Here is a 23089-nt window from a genome sequence, read left to right on the forward strand (position 1 = left end):
CCACTAACTATTCACCCAAGCAGAAGCTGTATGTTCTGTCCCATAATTGGGTAGACCAGGTTGCCCTGATTAAAAAAAATCTTTCCCCTAGTATAGCCAACAAAGGGAGGAGAACCCATGGCTTAGAGGTTAATACATTTACCTAATATGCAAGCAGCCCAGGTTCGAATCCCAGAAGGGTATGGCTAGCGGATGACTACTAAATAGCTTGAAATAGATCTATACTAGTCTCATAAACATCGATTTAACATTCACCCAATGGAGTCCCACCAGATCTGGGACAATAATAAGCTAGGCCTCTGCATTAATACACCTTGTTGGTTTTAACCTTGACGTACACCAAGAGAGATTCAGACAGAGGCATGAATCCGAGTTATTTGTTCAGCTCATGTTTCAACATATTGTGTAATTCAGCTTAAATGCCTATGAATGCAACCATTACCTGAGGAAGGGTTGCTTCTGAATGTAGCTGCCGATTTTTATTCTGGGTTCTCAAATCAACTCCCATTAAAAGGCAAACAAACAAAAGTGGAAAAATAAAGCAGATGTACACAAATAAACAGCTCTTCCTACTCTATACTCTAGCTCAGCAAAGTATTTAGAGAGAGCTCTGTAGCCACAGTCTACGGAATGTGTAAACAAGAGCCTTTCAGGCACTGCTTCACTGAGATATCTGGGAAGGGAATAGCAATTCTACCTCGAATTGTCGTTCCTGGGACAAGAATTTCCCTTAACTTCATCACAATGTGTAGCAAAGAACTGCCTAAACCCTACTGAGGTATGACATATCCCACACCAGGCTGCAGACAGATCATTGCTGAGAAAATCTTAGCTATGTGATTTCTAAAAGTCAGAAATGACTTTATGGCACCTAATCAATTAGTCCATCACCGTATCTTGGCTGGAAAGCTCCAGGTGACTACTAGATGTCAATCAAGGGGGAGGATTTTCTGGGTTTTTTCCCCTCCCAATCATCTCATGGTGGTTTGGAATTCCTCAGAATAACAGAGTTGGAAAGGACCTTGGAGGTCTTCCAGTCCAACCCCCTTCTAGTCCAACCCCCATTTTAGACTTAGGTTGTCCAGTCCCTTCTTAAAAGCGTCAAGTGTTGGAGCACCTACAACTTCCGAAATCAAGTTGTTCCACTGGTTGATTGTTCTCACGGTTAGGAAATTTCTCCTTAGTTCTAGGTTGCTTCTATCCTTGATGAGTTTCCATCTGTTGCTTCTTGTCCTGCCCTCAGGTGCTTTGGAGAATAGCTTGACTGCCTCTTCTTTGGGGCAGCCCCTGAGATATTGGAATACTGCTATCATGTCACCGCTAGTCCTTCTTTTCACTTGACTAGACATACCCAATTCCTGCAATCGTTCCTCATATGTTTTAGCCTCCAGTCCCCTAATCATCTTTGTTGCTCTTCTCTGCACTCTTTCTAGAATCTCAACATCTTTTTTTATATTGTGGTGACCAAAACTGGATGCAGTATTCCAAGTGTGGTTCCCACAAGGCACAGTGGTGGGATTCAAAAAATTTTTACTACCAGTTCTGTGGGCGTGGCCTGGTGGGTGTGGCAGGGGAAGGATACTGTAAAATCCCCATTTCCTCCCCACCCCACTAACCTGCTTTCCAGCCCTGTTTTCCTGTGCAGGGCAACAAAAGAGGACCCAGCCGATCAACTGGGGTTCAATGGGAGGTAGAGAATAGATGGGGACAGGGCCAGTCAGAGGTGGTATTTGCTGGTTCTCCAAACTACTCAAAATTTCCACTACTGGTTCTCCAGAACTGGTCAGAACCTGCTGAATACCACCTCTGCCAAGGCATTATAAATTGGTAGTATCACTTCTTATGATCTTGATTCAATCCCTCCGTTAATGCAGCTCTCCTCACCCTAGCCACTTGTGAATAAACTTTGGGTGTCCACCAACCATTTCATTCTAAAACCATTGGCCCTAAAGTAAAGATGTTAAGGATATCTGTGCCGCGCCACTAATCTACCTTATCAGACTGGATTGAGAGAAAAGCCCAGGAGACTGAATTATCTCTCAGCTTAATTTTTGTTTGCAAGGATGAAAAGAAAGGTTAAGCAGTGGAAAAATAATACTAAGTCTTGTAAATACTTCTGCAGCTTAATTCATTTTGGTGTGGGGTTTTTTTAAAAAAAAATATTTCCACACATTTACAAAACGCTGCGCTGAAGGAGCTTTAAAATCCTCTTTTAAGGAAAAGCAAATAAAATTAACTGGGCCATGACAAGCCTGGGAAAATACATCACCCTTGGCAAGAAATTAGAATCTGGAGACAAGGAGGAGGTAAGCCCTGCCTGGATAGATCAAACAATAATAATCATGGTTAGCATTGATATGACATTTTGGGGGATTTGAAGGGCTTCACGCTTATTGTTCTAGCAATGCTCAGGAAAAACAATGTTCTGCAGCTGTTAAATGCAAGCATCACATTTGTTCTTCAGGCTAGTTGGGTGTGGCCAGTTTAGATCTGCTGTTTGAGAAATGGAGAAGAAAGGCCGTATTAAAAAGCGGAGGTAGGAAATCTTATTCCGTTTTCCATTCTGACCATGCATGTCCTCCAGCACTCTGCATCATACGGTCCCTTAACAGAGTATATTATGAGAATAGTAGATTATAGCAATAGCACCTAGACTTATATACCGCTTCATAGTGCTTTCCAGCCCTCACTAAGTGGTTTACAGAGTCAACCTCTTTCCCCCTAACAATTTGACTTCCTTCCTTCCTTTCATTTCCTGTCCTTCCTTTCCTCCCTCCCTCCTCCCTCCCTCCCTCCCTTCCTTCCAAATTCTTCCTCTTTTTGCAAGCAATAGCAATAGACTTATATACAGCTTTGCAGTGCTTTTACAGCCCTCTCTAAGCAGTTTACAGAATCAGCCTCTTGCCCCCAACAATCTGGGTCCTCATTTTACCAACCTCAGAAGGATAAAAGGCTGAGTCAACTTGAGGCGATAAGGATTGAACTTCTTGCAGTGGGCAGAGTTAGTGTGCAATACTTCATTCTAACAACTGTGCCACTATGACTTCCTTCCTTCCTTCGCAAGCAATAGCACTTAGACTAATATACCACTGTGCTTTATAGCATCCTTTGATGCAAGGCTGTGTCATCCTTTAGCCAGTGAGACTCAAAGTATTGCAGAAATTGCCAGCAATACTGCATCCGAACCACTGTGCCACCACGGCTCTATGAGCAACCTCAAAGTAGAGTATGAGAATAGATGGGCCTCCACATAATAAAAGCTTGCCCCTTTATGGTTTTAGGTCCAGGGCACAAATTATTTCAGGACAAAAGCTGTGTTTTATCTTCCAGGGGCTTACTGGAAGCGGTATCCCCAAAAATCAATGCAATAAAGAGGAATAAGTAATTCCTTTTAATTTGATCTCATTTTAAATGCGAACAAAGTCGGGCTTGATTAAACAATATGATGAGTATTTCTCAATCTTGGAAGCTATAAAATGTGTGGACTTCAACTCCCAGAATTCCCCAGCCAGAATTCCTTTGTGCTAAAACAATTTTCGGAAATCTCATACTATGATGAGACGATCTGGCTGGCTTTGACTTTTATCCGATCCAACTCCGTTCAGATATAGCACGAGTTACAAAGAACTCCTAAAGAATAATAATGGTGTCTCAAAGACTTAGAGGACTTCCACTAAGACTAAAACAATGGAAGAGAGACTCACAAAATGAACTGTCCTCTTTTGAATTTGTGGTACCAAATCGAATCTCAATATAGGAAAATATTTGTAGCTGAGGGTTGAAATGAGCGATCCTTGGTGCTCCCTGAGCCTGGTTGTTTTCTTGCACACATTTCATGACCTAAACTAGATAACACCATCAGTGCTGGGAGGGAGAAGGACTTGTGAGGAGGAGGAGGAGGAGGAGGAGGAGGAGGAGGAGGAGGAGGAGGAGGAGGAGGAGGAGGAGGAGGAGGAGGAGGAGGAGGAGAAGGAGAAGGAGGAGGAGGAGGACTATGGGGTCCTTGGTGCTTTCTGAGCCTGGTTGTTTTCTTGCAGACATTTCATTACCCAAACTAGGTAACATCATCAGTGTAGTACCAAGGTGGACAATGTAGCACCAAGGACCCTTCAAGATGAATCTATAGATTGTGTTTGGATGTTGCCAATGTTTCTGCTTCCCTACCCCAGGGCAAATAAAGCTAAGAAGAAAGAGCTTTTCAGAACAAGAACTTTGGCTACAAATTCAAGCAATTCTTTCTCAGAACAAAAGCATGTGGGAAAATGGAAAGCTCATACTTGCTGGCATCTGATAAAGCTCATCCACAGTGCCTTCAGAACAAAGAAAAGGAAATAACTACAAATTATTAACATATTGAAGTTGTTGCCAAACAAAATGCAGCTATAATTACAATGTATTTAAAAAGAGGATTAAGGAAATTTGTGGAGGGAGGTCTCCCAATTGCATCTTGCCATGGTTTGTAAGAATAGGAGAACTGATTCCCCAGGGAGAACAGGAAGGGTAGATTTTCTCTCACCACGTTCCTATGTGGCTCTTCTGCTTGGATTGCTGACTGCTGGGTTTTCTAGAAGGTCGTTAATCCCAGAATTAGAGTGCATTGAGTTTGAGAACTTCTTTGATGCTCCCTGGATTTCTGTAGCCTGGATATTGGTGTGCTGTGATAACTGGGAGAGCCAGCTTGGTAGTTTAAGGAATCAGGCTAGAAACTGGGAGATGGTGAGTTCCAGTGCAGCCTTAAGCACAAAGTCAGCTGGTGACCTTGGACCTGTCCCTCCCACTTGGCCCTAGGAAGCTAGCATTGGCAAACCGCTTTTGAAATCTCACCAAGAAAATTTCAGGGACCAAGAAGTCATTAGGAGTCAACTCCGACTTGAAGTCATGTGATACCAACCCATCACAAACATATAAAGAATTCTTTAGAATAGAATAGAGTAGAATAGAATAGAGTAGAGTAGAATAGTAGAGTAGAGTAGAGTAGAGTAGAGTAGAGTAGAGTAGAGTAGAGTAGAGTAGAGTAGAGAGAGTAGAGTGAGTAGAGTAGAGTAGAGTAGAGTAGAGTAGAAGTAGAGTAGAGTAGAGTAAAGTAGAGTGGAGTAGAGTGGAGTGAAGTAGAGTGGAGTAGAAGTAGAGTAGAGTAGACTAGACTAGAGTAGAATGGAGTAGAAGTAGAGTAGAGTAGAGTAGAGTAGAGTGGAGTAGAGTGGAGTGAAGTAAAGTGGAGTAGAAGTAGAAGTAGAGTGGAGTAGAGTAGAGTAGAGCAGAGCAGAGCAGAGTAGAACAGAACAGAGCTGGAAGGGACCTTGGAGGTCTTCTAGTCCAACCTCCTGCTCAAGCAAGAGAACTTATACCACTTCAGATAAGTGACTGTGTAGACTCTTCTTTAAAACCTCCAGGGATGGAGCACCCACGATTTCTGAAGAAAAGGTGTTCCACTGGTTAATTGTCCACACTGTTAGGAAGTTTTTCTTTTTAATTCCAAGTTGCTTCTCTCTTTGATGAGTTTCCAACCATTGTTTCTTGTCTTGCTCTCCAGTGCTTTGGAGAATAATTTGACCCCCCTCTTCTTTGTGGCAGCCCCTCAAATACTGGAATTGTTTGGTTTGGGAGTAACTCAGATGCCAAGGTGAATCGCCATATGGAACATTATTTTATTTTTCATCCAGCTGTATTGGGGATAATTTTTTAGTTTCATTTTCAGGGTATTTTGTTTGTCCTCATCTAAATTTCTTTGACGCAAACCCCTATACTCTCTGGACATTTGAAGCTATAGCAAGAAGGCAATGCAGCATTGATTTAATTCAGCTATGTGCTCTTATTGATGTCAAAACAACTTCAAAGGCACTAGGAGAATGTAGAATTAAAAGCATCCATCATGCACGTAGCATACAGCAATGTCCAGAGAGCTTCTTGGAAGCCAGGGAGCAATTTAACCATGAAAAAGGAATCCTGAGCTTTTAAAAATTGCAGATAAAATTGGATCAATTGGAGAGTGAGTAAATGAAGGACAGAGGGGTGCTACAGACCATTGTCACTGAAAGCAAATTTTAATGGTCTTCTCCATCCCTCTGCAACTGGGGAATGGTTTTCCTTTGTCACAGGAATATTAAAGTCCCATTGGAGAATTGATTAGGCAACGCTAAACTTTATTAAAGGGAAAGTGCTAAATGGTCAGACTGAAGGATGGAGAGCAGTCTTCATGTTTCTGAAATACATAGTTGCTACATCACAAAGACTTCTTCAGCCTGATGTTCATGTTAGAAGATACCTGGTGCTTTTCTCTCTCTCTCTCTCTCTTTCTTTCTTTCTTTCTTTCTTTCTTTCTTTCTTTCTTTCTTTCTTTCTTTCTTTCTTTCTTTCTTTCTTTCTTTTTCTCTCTCTCTCCCTCTCCCCCCGCATTGGTGGGAGTTTTCATTTAAAATTGCATGTAGGCTGATGGATGTGATAGCCTTCTGGTTTTAGATAATAAATAGAAAAAAATTTTTCTATCAGACGCCAGTTAACGGTTTGGGTTAGCCTTTCCTGATTCTAGCATAAGACACACATCCATAAGTTTCCAAAGCCTAGCAGATTGTTTGTGTGGCTATTTTGAATCAGATTTTTGGACCATGCAGAAAAGTTAAAGTTTTCTCTTCCTGCTCCAATGAGGATGGTTGTTGTTTCTTCTTCTTCTTCTTCTTCTTCTTCTTCTTCTTCTTCTTCTTCTTCTTCTTCTTCTTCTTCTTCTTCTTCTTCTTCTTCTTCTTCGGCTCCTCCTCCCTCTCCTCTCTCACTCCCTCCTCCTCCTCCTCCTCCTTTTTCATCTTCTTCCATCTTCATCATTTCCTCCTCTTCCTCTTCCTTCTTTTTCATCTTCTTCTGTCTTCTTCATCATTTTCTCCTCCTCCGAAACCCTGAAAGAGATACCATCCATTTTTCCAGGGCAAAAGCATCACAGTTTTATGATCACCACTCTAACATAAATTGTGATTGAAACCTGGCAGCCCTATAAGCATAGCCATAACAAATCACAGCTTCCCTCTTCTGTCTGGCTTTCTTACAGAGGACCAATATGCGCCCTTGTGCTTCAAAGGGAAGGTGTGAAAATGCTTATTGAAAATGGCATTGGCTTTGTGCTCTCCTCATGCATTATATTACTGCTCTGGAATATTGAGAGGTCTGCTTAATGATAATTTCCCGTCTTCCTTTGTCCTCCAGAAAAATGTTACCTCTTTTAGGCACATCTATGATTTAGTGGCGACTCTCTAATTGTCCTTCTGAGTCACAGGGTACCAACCCTCCCTGTATTCTGGAGAAAGATATACAGTTATTACTCCAGTCAGCCTTGATCCTGGGGTTATACAGTTCTTCTTAAAGCTTCATATTTTATTCCTTCAGGATCGCTGAGATACTTTTATGTGGAAGGGGGCAAGAAGCTCAGCTGTCTCTCCTTCCTTCTGGCACAGATGTTTGGAAGTAGCTGCGGCTGACACCACTCCAGAAACAAGATTTTAACCAACATTCAGACATTTGTACCAAGTTTAAAGGGGAGGGGGGTCATTTTGCAACTGTGGGTTGTAAAAGGGGTAGGTAGATAAATGTGGGTGCTCTCTGAGCTGGGTAGTTTTCTTGTAGATGTTTCATTACCCAACTAGGTAACATCATTAGTCCTAGCACTGATTATTTTACCTGGTTGAGTAATGGAAGAAAAATGACCAATTTCAGAAAGCACCAAGGACCCCATAGTCAACATTGACCTCCTCCTCCTCCTCCTCTCCACAAACCCACTCTGTTCTAGCACTGATGATGTTACCTAGTTGGGTAATGAAAGGCTTGCAAAAAAAAACCACAACCAATTTCAGAGAGCACAAAGGACCCCATAGTTATCATTCTCCTCCTCCTCCTCCCTCCTCCTCCTCCTCCTCCTCCTCCTCCTCCTCCTCCTCCTCCTCCTCCTCCTCCTCCTCCTCCTCCCCTCCTCTTCATTAACCCACTCTGTTCTAACACTGATGGTATTACCTAGTTGGATAATGAAAGGCTTGCAAGAAAATGACCAATTTCAGAGAGCACCAAGGACCCTGTCGTCATCATCATCATCATCCTCTTCTCCACAAACTCACTCTGTTCTAACACTGATGATGTTACCTAGTTGGGCAATGAAACATCTGCAAGAAAATCACCAAGCTCAGAGAGCACCAAGGACCCCACAGTTCAACCCAGAGTTACAAATACTCTCATCTATAGATAGGCAAAATGCTTGATCCACACTGGGACTAAAACGTTGCTTTAACCTGCTCACAGTGGAGTCTGGAAGAAGGTTTCACAGAATCTCTTTTTATTATTTTAATCTTCCACAAGTTTTAATTGCAAGAAGTGGGATTGGAGAGAGTACTTCAGTCACTCCTGATCTGCTTCCCTCCACCCCATTATTGTTAACTAATCTGTGAAGCAGCTATACAGTGTCTGTTGATTTCCATTAGTCAAGAATTGTGCCATTTCTTAAAGATATCTGATTACAGTAAAGTTTCTATGTGAAGCTCCTCCAAGTGAAGAGGACTCTAGGGTGATTAAAATTGTAGTGATTCATGGATTCTACTCATGCATTTTTTAAAAAAATAATCGAACCATGTGTGGCAAAGTATGAATCATACACACCTCAATAATGAGAGGAAGAGTTAATCTGGATTCCCTTTATGCATTCTTTCAACTAGCAGTAGAAATATTTGAGAAACCCCATTGAAGCACACACAGTTTATACTGCAAGAGGTTTATCATTCTATCCCTGAGTTCTAGGAAAGTGATATAATGTTGGACCTGTGACAGAAATTATGCAGGTTCAGAATCCTGGAGAGTTATTACAAATCTAAGAACCATTGAAAACTTCAGGTTCAGCACCATGGAGAGTATCCATGCAGTCAATGTGTAGGCAGGTTCTCCAGCATTTTGCAGAAAATGTAATTAAAGTCACCCCTACCCGAACTTATTAATGCTTCCTGGAACCATTAATATAACTTATCTGCATATGTTTAAAAAAAATCTAACTTATTATACTTGATAAATCAGATAGAAACTCTGGAAAAGAAAATCTGCCATTTTTTCCTAAAATTCTCATATTTCTCCTTTGGAAACTACTTTCAAAGGAGAAGGTAATTTTTCCTAAAAATTCTCCTGGATGAATCATGATGTTCTTTCTCCCATTAAGTGATGAAGCCATTAAGGCATAAATGGACAATCTAGTGCAATCTTACCTCTAGCAGCTCAAGCCCCATTGACTTTGCATATCTCCATGCCACCTCAAAGAAAGAATAATCAGCAAATCTTCTCATCAACCCCTCTAAAAGGGAAACTTGCTTTTTCATTCGTAAAATTGGGGGGGGGAATCATTGATCAATTTCCCCCATGCCCCATATTGGTTGGAGAAATTCACAAGGCCATTTGTAAGAAGTGAGAGTGAAGTCTGGAAATTGATGGACGCGCCAGTGTTCATTCATCTCTTCTACAGATAGAATCATATTGAGTGGCTCTTAATAGCACAGTTGAAAATATATATAGCCAGAAAAATAAACACAGGTGGCTGATGCTTCATTTAACATCTTTATAAACCTAATCAGTAGATTTTACAATACCAGTTGTAGATTTCTCCAACAGGGAGCAAACTCAGACAGAAACATGTTGCAAGTAACTTTAGTAGCAACTCAGGAGCTCAGAAACAGACATCAGTTTCACTTTAGTTCATCAGGTAAGCATTATATGCAGCACAGGAGAGAAGCAGTTTCATTTTTAATAGACAGACTCAAAGCTCAACATAGCTTTAGAGCTTAATATAGAGCCACGCCGAGGCAACTTCTAGTTTCAGTTTCCAAACGGTTCTCATTGGCTGACTTAGTTGCTATGCCTATTCCTTGACTGACCTTGTTACCATGCTCTATTCCAGTTCATGAATATACTCTGACAAATACTTTAAACCAGATAGTGCTTCACGTGTTCCCTACCACAGCTGTTACTCTTCACTTGTCATCTGAAGTTTATGGGTAGTTAAGAGGGATCAAGAGACATTGAGTTAACATGAAAATGCAAATCAAGCTGATTCCAGTTTGTAATTCATATTGTTTGCAGGAGAACATCATAACACATGAAACCCCATGTCTTCTACTGGATCTTTACGATGATCCCTCACACCAAAACATACCTTCTTTCTAATATCCAGAGAAAGAAAAAAACAGAAAATGCTATTGTCTTAAAACAAAACTTTACTTTTTGGCAACTTGACTTCTGTGAACATCACTTCCTTTCTTCTTTTCCTTCTTTTTCTTTTTTCTTTATCCTTTTTTTTTTCTTTTTTGACTTGGTTGAGCTTTCTTCGCAGGAATTTCCATTTTATTTCGAGACGTGGTCTATGATGTACTCTTTATTATACCTACCTGAATGGCTTCTTCCAACGAACCTTGTAATTAAAATTTAATATAAGTATAAGACTCTATTATTGCCATAAGTACATGGTGCTATTTTGGCATACGGATGAACTCTGAAGTCTGAAAATTAAAGGGTTTTTTTCTGCCCCCATTTTCATAGCATGGCGAGATAAACATAGGAGCCAAATGTATTTAGATATCAATTAGAACTATGCAATGCCAGACTTACAAGAACAGGATCCCAAGATTGCAAGCGGCTCTCCAAGAGGTCCAGTTTCTGAGGTATGCCCTGCCCATCTTTTTTCAATGCAATCAATTCAGTTTAGTTTTGTGGTTCAAGTGCCAAGGAAACTCCAAATTAATCTAGGGATTTAAAAGATTTCTAACACAAAGCCTGCCAGAAGCAGAGTGTCAGGGTTCCGCTGATTGCCCTAATTAAATCTTGAGACTTGAGCCAAGCTTCAAAAAAGTTCAAAAGATTTATTAGGAGCAACATGTTGGCATTAACCTAAATGAAGCCAACTCTGGCATATGTAATTCACAGTCACCTGTGACTCTGATTCCCCCCTCCCTCCTGGGTGTGTCATAAATCAGATTCTACAATGAAGCCCGTTCACTGGCTGGGTGTCATCAATCATGTTCTTCAATGAAGGATTTTCATGGGCAGAAGATCTGGTAGCCTAGCTACAATCTTTGTAAGATAAGGGTGGAATGTACTTCTGGTTTTAAATTGCCATACTGCTCTTTCCGATTTTCCCCCCTTGTTTATGGCAACTCGAAAACAGGCATAGGAATGTTTTATGAGAAGTGATACCTCACTTCTGGCAGCATCTAGTGCAGAATGACCGTTAACATGAATGAAGTCTAGATAGCATTCATCCTTCCCCAAAGGGGGGAAAAATTCATAGTGGATTATAGTTATTTTCTCAAAAGTCCAATATGACAGAAATTTATCTTTCATCTTAAAAAAAAGGCTTCCGGGAATAGTCACATAGTGTAAATTGGCCTTTTTAAAAAACAAAAAAGTTTTGAACAATGTCTAGAAGAGTCCATTTGGTCACTGTGTATGTGATAGAAAATGCAAATCCTGACCCATTCCTGAGTGTGAATTTTCCTATGGATTGTTTTTCCTTTTTAGATTTTATTTATCAGACTTTTATCACTTTTATAAGTAAGTCAAGCTGGCAAACATATTTCATATACCTTCCTCCTCCTATTTTCCCCATAACAACTGAGAGAGAATAATTGGCCCAAAATCACCTAGCAGGCTTTCATGCCTAAAGCAGGACTAGAATTCACCGTCTCCTGATGATTGGCCCAAAATCACCTAGCAGGCTTTCATGCCTAAGGCAGGACTAGAATTCACAGTCACCTGGTTGATTGGCCAAGGTCACCCAGTTGACTTTCATGCTTAAGGTGGAACTCAAACTTACACAGTCGCCTGGAGATTGGTCAAAAGTCCCACAGCAGGTTTCAGTGCCTAAGGTGGGACTAGAATTCACTGTCTCCTTGTAATTGGCTCCAGGCTACCAGGCTGGCTTTCAACACCTAAGGCGGGACTAGAATTCACAATCTCTTACATCTGATGCTGTAACTATGAGACTACACTGGCTCTCAGATTCTGTTTTCAAATTGCTAGGAAGATTTGTTGCATCAGGAATCTTGCTTTCCAGAAGATAGTCATGGATTTTCTTCGTCCAATCATCTCTCCCAGCAACCTTCTCCCTATAATAGAGGGCATGAGGTTATTTTTCTCTGCCTCCCCCATAAATGGACAAAAATGCTCTGTCTGGCATTCAGCCTCTGCTGTTTAATATTTAGGAATATCTTCCCTCCATAACCCACTGCCTGCAATTATAGTTACAAGAGCAACTCATTTGATGCTTTCTTTGACACTCTGCTGAGGTGCTCTATATTATTATTTTCAAATCAATGTTGAAATGGATAATTTATATGCGCCAGTGAGCTTTAGTCAAAAATTCACAATGCAGCTAACAATATCTATTGTGCCAATGGGTAAATCCTAGCAAGTCACTGAATCAAAAGGAGCATGACAGAGGTGACTGGAGGATGTAATGGGAAAAATTAAGCTGTTTTCTGTTTTTCATTGTAAGGGAGGGGGGAGAAAAACCTATGTTTCTTGCCTAAACCGAAACACGCAAAAAGAACCCACACCTTGTTCTGCTGGCAACCACTATAATTTCTTCAACAGCTAATTAATTCTGACACCTCCAGCTACACATCAGAAAGCTCTGAATATTCAGGGAGTGATTTGTACCTGATTTGCAAGAGTCTCCAGATTTGCCTTTGTTGTTTAAAACTCAGTCTGGAGGGGGGGAAAAGGCTAAAATATAAAGGCAGATTGTGGGGCTCGGGAGCCCCTGCTGATATAATTTGTAGGAAGGGAGAGAATGGCAATGCAGACTTGCAAAATCAGGAAGCAGACAATACAAGCCATTGTAATGTGGACCAAGGGAATGGTGCCATGTGAGGTAGGGGGGGTGTCCTGTTTTAGGATGCAGGAACAGTGCCTCGTACAATCATGGAAACATAAAATTATAGAATGATGGAATTATGAAATCATGGAACCATAATATAATGGAATCATAAAATTATAGAATCATAAAATCATGGAATTATGAAATTATGGAACCATAATATAATGGAATCATAAAATTATAGATTCATAAAATCATGGAATTATGAAATTATGGAACCATGGTATCATAGAATCATGGAATTATAGAAGCATAGAATTATGAACCATAGTATAGAATCATGGAGTTATGAAATCATGGAACCATGGTTCAACTCGCTCCGAAGCGGTTCGCTGCAAAGAGGAAGTGGGTGATCACCAAACCAGTTGTTATACCAGTGGAATCCCACCCTTACATGGTACCATGGAATCATAAAATTATAGAATCATAGAATTATGAAATTATGGAACCATGGTATCATAGAATCATGGAGTTATGAAATTATGGAACCATGGTATCATAGCATCATGGAGTTATGAAATTATGGAACCATGGTATCATAGAATTATGAAATTATGGAACCATGGTATCATAGAATCATGGAGTTATGAAATCATGGAACCATGGTATCATAGAATCATGGAGTTATGAAATCACGGAACCATGGTATCATGGAATCATAAAACTACAGAATCATGGAATTATGAAATTATGGAACCATGGTATCATAGAATCATGGAGTTATGAAATTATGGAGCCATGGTATCATAGAATCATGGAGTTATGAAATCATGGAACCATGGTATCATAGAATCATGGAGTTATGAAATTATGGAACCATGGTATCATAGAATCATGGAGTTATGAAATCATGGAACCATGGTATCATAGAATCATGGAGTTGTGAAATCATGGAACCATGGTATCATGGAAACATAGAATCATAGAGTTGGAAATAATCTTGGAGGTCTTCTAGTCCAATCCCCAAATCCTCATACAATTGGTTGTCCAATCCTTTCCTGAAAGCCTCCAATAATGGATCACCCAATGACTTCAGGAGGCAAGCTATTCCACTGCTGAATCATTCTCACTGTCAGGAAATTCCTCCTTATTTCCAGGTTGGCTCTCCCTCTGGTGAGCATCCATCTTTTGCTTCTTGTCCTGGCCTTAGGTGTTTTGGAGAATAAATCTACACCCACTTCCCTGTGACCACTCTTCAACTATTGGATGACAGCTATCATGTCTCCCCTTGGTCTTCTCTTCATTAAGCTAAACGTACTTAGTTCCCTTAGCTGTTCATCATAGGTTTTAGCCTCCAGATTTCTTATCACCTTTGTTCTTCTTCTCTACATTCTTTATTTATAAATGCCTAAAGAAAATTCTAGTTCAGATATTTTTCCCCTGTCTCGCTAGGTTTCCCAATGCAGAGTTTGATTTCTTCTATGCAAAAGATCTTCATAAGTTATTCCCTTTTGCAATAAACATACCCAAAATATAGCATAAAAGCTTTCTGATTAGAATTCTGGTCCATGGTTCTTTCTCAGCCCAGTGCAACAGCCACATTCAGTCATAATTAATTCATGTACAATCAAAGAATCCAGTTTGGGCCTCATCCAATGTATCAGAGAGAGGCATTAATCAAGGAACGCTCTCCTGATACTTTGGAGGAGTTGCAACTTCCCACTGAGGTAGCTGACAAATCAACTGAAACAAATAAATAAAACCAGTTCCATTGCTTTAGATCATCTTCCATTAATTAATTGCACAACTTGTCAGCATTGGAAGCCATATTTTAGTTGGAAGCTTTGAGGCTGCCACATTTAGTGCCTGGGAATTTGGGAAGGGGGATTTCATAGTGAGGCAGGAGATTAGACTCAACAACATTCTTTTCTCAGAGAGTCAAGGCCAAGTTACCCTGCACCTGGAGGAAGTGTTTGAGGAAGGTCTCCAGTTGGGATGATGTTTGATTGGACCATGTGATGGACTGGTGGGTGCAGGGGAGGGATTTTTGATTTTCTTTTGGGAAGGGAAAACACGGAACTCTCATATTTGGATTTTCCCAGATGTGCCAATATGACAACCCTAATAAAATGGAACTTTGAGAAAATGCCTGTCTCAGAGTTTATTGGTTTGGAGTTGGTTGGAGTTAGTTGGAACACTGACAACAACCTTATTGTTCACCTTTACAAAGCAACCAAAATAACAACAACTCAAAATATACTATCAGCAATTTTGGCTTCCATCAGCTGTGTTTCTCTCCCTTTGTTTGAAAGCTATGGTCGTTGTCCCACCTAGGACTACTTAGCTTTCATTGTGTTTTTTTTCTCTTTAGGGGATGAAAATTGTCAGCTGCAGATTGAAAAAAAAGGAATAGATAAGCCCATCTCATGCAACATAAGGTCATCAGCTGTACAGGGAAACCACACAACGCTTCCTGAATTCAGATGTAGGGATGACCTTTTCCTTTTTATTCATGTGCAGTGTGCATGTCAACAAGATGATTGTCTCACAACGCTACAGTACCAGTAGTTATAACTACGATCTGCAATTTTTTGTTAGAAAAAGATCCTTTCGGAACACAAAGGTCACACCTCAGAAGTAATCAGAACTTCAGGCTGATAAAGGTGATTGGGCCAAAGAACCTCATTTTGTGTTCTAAATAAGCACAATGCAAAGCAATCAGATTTTTTTTTTCCAGTTCATTTCTCTTAATATGGTTGATTGTTCCCACTGTCAGAAAATTTCTCCTTATTTCTAGGTTGAATCTCTCCTTGATCAGCTGAAATCAATCAACCTGAAACACTTGCCAGCATGTGACTACCAGGTTGGGAATCTAAAACAATGCAGTGCAAAGGCATCACGTTGAGAAAAATGCAACACCCCTCCCTTTTACACCAGGCACCTAAAACACAATAAAAAAACAATGCAAAATATTTTGGGTGGCGGGAGGCATAAGAACTAGGATCAACCTATTTTCCAAAGCACCTGAAAGCCATACAAGGAATCATCATCATCATCATCTTTTAATAACCCCATAATCCCTTGCAAAGTGGCGTCTGAGCAACTGAATGGAGCTAGCAGAGTGTATAATGGCCGGATGCCCTTCCTGGCACCAATGCGGAGTTTTGTTCAGCAGATTCTCATCGTGCCCAGAGAGAAAAATACCTGCCTCTACCTAGGATTGAACTCACAGCCTCCTGATTGTGAGATGAGAGCTCCACCTCTAGGCCACCGCACCATTCAAAGGCCAGACAAGGAATAACGGATGGAAGCTGATCAAGGAGAGATTCAACCTAGAAATGAGGAGAAATTTTCTGACAGTGAGAACAATCAACCAACGTAACAGCTTGGTGGGAGCTTCATCATTGCAAGCTTTCAAGAAGAGATTGGACTGCATCTATCAGAAATGGTGCAGGGTCTCCTGCTTGGGTGGGGTGGGGGGTGTTGGACTTAATGATCTACAAGGTCCCTTCCAACTCTGTTACTCTGTTATGCTTCTTGCATGCACATGTTGGGGGGGAAAGGTAGACCAGACTGATCTTCGCGATCTGAAATGAAGCTCTGCGACCTGAAATGATCGTTGAGAATCAACTTTTGGTTCTCCTTCCTTTCCGTGAGAAAACACACCATCCTACAACGATGCAAAGCATCTCATTAACTTCCAAGAGATTTACGTCACTGCAGTACCATAATGCTGCCAGCTAGCCAGCCAGCCAGCGTGCGTGCGTGCATTCTCCTTGACACAAGTTCAAATCTATCACACATGTCATTCCCACTGGAAATAATTCCCTGCGCAAATGTATTTGTCACGAGTGAAATGAGCTGAAGAGGCTGCCGACGTTACGTCGGTGGAATGTACTGTTCCCACACTTGAGCGGGTGATTGGCATGCATCAACTGAGAATGTCACTTTTTAAAAGTTGCCCTTGGACGGGACATCATCCTCAATCAAAGCAGTGGCTGGATGACAGGAAAATTAGAAAGCTATCTTCAACAGCCTTGGCTTGACACATCCAGAAAGCAAAATGTTCCTAAAGCAGATTTTAAAGAACTCTTATTTTTTTGCCCCCGAAAGGTTATCGGTTCCAGCTTTTTCATGCTGATGCTTTTTTGGTGTTTACAAAGCTCATGCTGGTTTATTTTCCAAGATAGCAACATTCCACTCTTTGGTTGAGCAGTTTGTTGATCAGAGAACCAAATGGATCAGTTGCAATGAAATAACTGCAAATTAGAAAAACGTAGAAGAAGAAATAAGGATGTATACCACTCATTAGTGATTAAGAGGTCAACTTTCCTTCTCTCTCTCTTTTCAATCCTTAGTTGGGAAAACACAACATTCTTGTTTCTATTACCACTGCTATTTACTCTTAAAGAGAATGGCTGGGCTCACACAGCTCCTTAATTCATGCTGGCTACATTTGTTATATTGGAACCTAGATACTGTGGTTTAGAAACCATGGTTTAGGTCAGTGATGGCTAACCTATGACACGCGTGTCACTCGTGACGCGCCGAGGCACTTTGACTGACACGCCTGTTGGTGTGGGGAAAACCTGCACATTTAGAGGCTGCCTGTGCTCTGCTCCAATCCCTGCTCCCTGCTTGTTACGTGGAGGCGTGGTGTCACCGCTGCCGCAAGATCTTTGTAGCAGAGAACCAGTTTTAACCGCCATAAACTGAGGTTTGTCAGTTTCATTACCTCAGGAACGCTACAGGAGGAAAGGAGATCCATGAGGTTCACAGCCCTGTAAGGTGGCCTTCCGATCCCCACATCCTGCACCTGCAGCCCTGAGACCAGGGAGATGAGTTTCACAGCCCTGTGTGATCACCCCAGCCCAGTCCATCATAAACCAAATTATTGATATTTCTTGAAGTGACACACGACCCGAGGAAGGCTATACTTTTTCCTGATTTTTGACACACCAAGCTGAAAAGGTTAGCCATCACTGGTTTAGGTCTTTAATGACATATTTTGGGCACACTCAAAAAAGGTCCGGGCATATGAAGGATAATCAATGTCGTTATTAAAGATCCTCATTCAAGGCTTTCATTTTCCATTCTGCCACATTAAGGTTGCATTCAGACAACACCATTATCCAAGTCAGTGAAAATATGTTTAGCTTATATTTTGCTTGAGAATCTGGGCAATAAATGATATGGGGAACTCAGTTTTAAAACATGACCTAGTTACAAGCTTAAAAAAGTCAACATTTGCTTGGGAGATTGGCAAGAAAATTCCACTTTTGTTCGAAAGAGTTTAATATGAGAAAGTAATAGACAATAAACATGGAATTAACACTAAAAGGGTAGGATTCAATCCTACTTAGCACAATTAATTTTGAGACAAAATGTGTATTGGAAATAAAAGCAGAAATCTGCATATAAAAAAAGAGTGAACTCCAATAAAATCTAATCAAGTCATAAAAGGAGCTGTTTCCCCCTTTCTCTTTAATTTGCAGATATTTCTGGTTCACGTATTCTCTTAATTTACTTTTTTTGTGCATTAGTGAATAATTATTTCTTTCTCTTTTTTTAAAAAAAAAGAATGAAATAAATTGAAACATGCTTTCCTTAGAATTACATTTAACCTCCTGCTAGGTGTAAAATTAATTTGACAAAGTGATAAACAAAAGAGAAAAAGGTAACTATTAAATCCCGGTAGTGAAATATTTCCCTTATCACTTATTTTTGCAAATTGCATGCCTAACTTGCTGATTTCAGATTCCCGCTTAATTAAAAACATGTATTTCTCTCACATGCTGCTTGAACTAACAGGCTTTAATACGTGCATCCAATTTTTGAGACAAGGCCATTGAATGCAAAAAAAAATATTGCAATTGGCTAGAGATGAAATGAAACCTGTCTTCTCTCTTAAATGGGTCTTGTCAGCCTCAACAGAAGCATGTCCGTTGCCACAAGCTTCAACTTGCATAAATACATTTACTTCAGTGGTAGGATTCATTTTTTTTTACTACCAGTTCTAGCTGGGCATGGCTGGGTGGGCGTGGCCAGGTGGTCATGTGGCTGGGTGGGCATGGCTATGGGGGTGGATTTTTTTCCTTTCACAGCACCTCCCGCACCTCATTTTTTGCCTACTGGGCCTCAGGGAAGCCCCCTGACGAGGTAAGTACAACAGCAAGGAAGGGGATCAGCTGTGCTGTGTGATTTAGATTAGCGAGATTTCCTGCTTTCTAGCTAATCTAAATCACATGGCACATCTGATCATCAGAAATACCAGTTGGGCTAAACAGGTAGCATTTTTATTTACGACCGCTTTGGCCGAACTGGTAGTATTTTTTACTACCGGTTCTCATGAACCAGGCCAATCCACTAGAATACCACCACTGATTTGCTTGCTTTAATACATAGAAAGCTCTTTTGCAATAAATTCAAAAAGCAGGAAGCTAACTCAGGCTACACTCTGGAATTTCTGCATAGGCTTTGGCATCTCAAAATTCATTTTAAAAAAATGAAGTAGAATATCTGCCTCTTTTCCTTTCACGCAGTCAATCAATCGGTCTTTTAGTTCAGTCTCCTGCTCAAGGAGGAGACCACGCTGACTTCTTTATTGTTTCACACCTAGAGACAAAATCTTGCCAGACTGAAGACCCTGCTATCTGCATACACAATATACTCAAGGAACTATTAAGGTGGAGCTGTCTTCCTCCTCTTTCTCTCACATGTGATATCCAGGCTGAGTTGCCTCTTCCTCCTCTGGAATGCACCCTCTCCCTCTTGGAAATCCGTCTCCTGACTACCTTCCATCATATCATGTCTCATTGGGTGATTTTGGGGTCCATAGCCTTATTTTTTAAGATTCCTTCCAACTTAATCCCCAAGAGGTTCTTCCTCTAAGTACATAGTATTAGTTGTTGCTGTACACTGCTCAAAACTCCCCCCAAAATATAATACTTTACTACTGGATCGTTCTGTAATGAAAGATGAGACATCCATCATTCATTGATAGAACATCAGAAATAACTAAGTCATTTGTTCTGCTCTCCGTCCCATTTAAAAATACTCTGGATAATTACAGATGAGACACCTCTTTGTCTCATTTATGGTCTCTCCCCACCACCAAACTAAAACTTTTGGTAGGTTCCTTAGGAAATAAAAACCTGAGCAGCTCCCCCATCAATTAAGTTCTTGCCAGTTATTCATTGTCTGCTCTTCTTGAACACTTGAAGACATGAAGAATGACTTCCTTGCTTCAACCAGATGTCTTCGTCATCAAAGAGGCTTCTTAGATCCACTTGTCTTCTCTTCCGCCTTGGGTTATCTCCAGTATGCTTCGCATTAGTTCAATGGCTTTTATGCTGATTATTATCCCGTTGTCATAAATAAGAGGCTGGCATGCATAAGAGATGCAATTGCCAGGAAAGAACATCAGATGCAGAAGGAAGAATATTGATGACTGAATAGCAATTCTGGATGGAACATGGCTTTAGTCAGCAGCATCCTATTTCCAATCTGAGTTTGATCAGCATTAATGGACACAGGTGGGGGTATTTTTCACTGTGTCCCTTGGAGAGGAGGAGGGTGGAAGAAGAGGAGGAGGAGGAGGAAGAGGAGGAGGAACTTTTAGCTACTATCCATGCATCAAAATACAATTAAAAGTTATGGTAATGAAAGGTGCTTTTTCAAGAGGCAACTGGACTTTCTGGTTTTTCTCTGAAGACTTTTAACTTCTCATCCAAGAAGCTTCTTCAGCTCTGACTGGATGGTGGGGAATGGAAGGATTTACAGTCCTTGCAGACAGCTGGTCATTTGCATCCTTTTAGGAAGTCATTGAGACCACTTGGAGGTTTATCTGTGTCACCTGAGCAGTGCAAATGGGTGTGGAGTGGCCTCAGCAACTTTCTAGATTGAAAGATTTTGGGGAGACTTGCCTATTTGCAAAACATGACCATATTTCATGTCATTCTATTCTATTACAAAGGACTATTATATCCTACACATACTTGATGAAGGTGCGCACAGACATAACTTTTTCAAAAACCATATTTTACAACGTTTGTAAAATGAATCTAGCTTGATCCTAGATGAAATTTTACCTCCAGGATGCTACCTGGAGTTTGAAGGGAGTGAGCATTGGGGCTGAAACAAGAAAAGGTTAACAAGGCGATGTCGTGCTGCTTCATTTTAGGAGATTGGAAAAGTGGCATAGCAGAGCTGCTATGGAAACAAGGACTTAGCAAGTGGGAGAAAACAGTCTTTTTTCAAGTAACAGCGCCCCTTGTCAGACTTTTGGGTAGGAATATGAATCAAATGGGGCTTCAATGGCTCAGCGGCTAAAGACTGAATTGGTCCGCTAAAAAGCTAATATCCCACTTTTGAGACCCGAGCACCGTATGACAGGGTGAGCTCCCATTACTTGCCTCAGCTCCTGCCAACTTAGCAGTTCAAAAGTTTACTTTAGTTTAGTTTATTGTCATTGCACCTCGTACAACGAAATCAAATACTATTTTCAGTGCACATCATGACCATGAAAATAAACACAAATATACATCCTTCACTCTCCACATATTGAACTGAAAACCCCCAACACCACACCAACATGCACTATACAGTAGAATTCAATAGAGCTACTGCCCTGGGATAGAAGCTGTTTTTCAGCCTATTTGTCCTTGTTTTTTATTATTCTGTACCGTCTGCCAGATGGTAATAGTTCAAAAAAAGGGGGAGTTCCCAGGATGAGATGGACCTTTGAGAATGTTTTGAACTTTCTTAAGGCAGCAGGAGCTATAAAGCTCTTCCAAAAAGGGGAGAGGGCATCCCATGATTTTCTGGGCAATGACATGCAAATGCAAAAAAAAAAAAAAAAAAAGCATGCAAATGTGAGTAGATAAATAGGTACCACTTCAGTGAGAAGATAACAGAGTTATGTGTACCTTTGCCGCATAGCCATGCTGGCCCACATGACCCAGAAAATGTCTTCAGACAAGGCTGGTTCTCTCAGCCAAAAAACAGAGATGAGCACTGGCCCCTAGAGTTAGACACAACTAGACACGGGAAATGTTTACCTTTACCTATGAATCAAATATTTCCCAGTATGTAACTTTTCTCAAATTTAACCGTCTCGATGTGGATGATACCAGCTGAATGTGTAGAGAGAACTGTTAATGTCTCCTTAAATAGAACATCAGAAAGAAATTTTGTTAGGGTGGAAGAAAGCAAGAAAGCTTGAGTTGGGGAAAATAAAATGAAGCATACCGATGATTTTTCTCTTCCTTTCTTAGATTATTGATTGCATGTTAAAGAGATAGAAAGCAGCTCTGCTGATTTAAAATATCTCACCATTACAATTTCCCCCTAATATTAAAAAGCCAACAATGGTTAGGGATCCTGCAAAAGCTGGATTTACTTAAAGGTGCTTTCTCAGTGAGAATAAATGTTTGCTGAAATGGACATTGATGGCTTTTGGCATTTGGCAATTGCTGTCATGAAGATCCCTGATTTTCACAATTGCCTGCGAAAAATCAGAAACACATCTAAGTTCCAGTTCAGAAAATTTATTGCTTAAGCCTACACAAGAATCTAATCAACTAATGGTTAATACTAAATTGGTGCTAGATAAAAATTATCAGAATTCAAGGGGAACTGGACTTGGAGCATTTGTGGATATGTAATGATTCTAGGCTGAGTCCTCTCTTGATTCTGTCCTCTAGGTTCTGTCTCTTCTTCTCCTACAATTGCCCAGTTCTAACTGGTAATGACAATTCTACCTCTGATCTACCTCTGAATTTTCTACACAGAGTCTAAGAAATCTGCCTTTCTAATCTTAAATTATCTTAGATTTATATTTCAAGTTCAACATTCACAATCTTCAAACCCATGCTTAAATTGAAACTGAAGAGCTGAACTTTTTAAAAAATGTTTCCAACATGTACCATTTCTCACCATATGTTTTCCAGATTACTGTTTGCTAGCAGTGGGGCCACTGCTAATAATATTCTTATTTATTTTTAGTTGTCCAACTGTACTTGGTTAACACATTGGAAAGCAAACTCATAAAGAAGAAAACTCCCGAACAACCAACAAAACAAACCAATGGATCCTTGAACAAAGTAACCCAGATTTCTCACTTAAGACCAAGCTCAAATTATTCTTTCATTGACACATTACGTGAAGACCTAACCCTTTGGAGGAGACTCTTATGCTGGGAAACATATAAGAAACAGAAGAAGGAGAAGAAGAGGAGGAGGAGGAGGAGGAGAAGGAGGAGGA

The 23089-nt window shown here is 40.5% G+C and overlaps 1 long non-coding RNA gene across 2 annotated transcripts; it reads left to right on the plus strand.

Moving 5' to 3' along the window:
- Nucleotides 1–2182: 2182 nt before the first annotated feature.
- LOC148129763 (uncharacterized) lies at nucleotides 2183–22877 on the plus strand. Of its 2 annotated transcripts, none has more exons than XR_015750684.1 (3): nucleotides 2183–2306; nucleotides 5534–5623; nucleotides 22832–22877. It is a non-coding gene; the product is annotated as an uncharacterized LOC148129763 (long non-coding RNA). The 2 variants fall into 2 exon arrangements; XR_015750685.1 differs by lacking the exon at nucleotides 22832–22877 and adding an exon at nucleotides 15198–15551.
- Nucleotides 22878–23089: the final 212 nt, after the last annotated feature.

The sequence above is a fragment of the Notechis scutatus genome, chromosome 10 (assembly GCF_049901735.1).
Source record: "Notechis scutatus isolate UNSWTSFEM ecotype Mainland chromosome 10, rNotScu1.2, whole genome shotgun sequence".
Classification (NCBI taxonomy): domain Eukaryota; kingdom Metazoa; phylum Chordata; class Lepidosauria; order Squamata; family Elapidae; genus Notechis; species Notechis scutatus.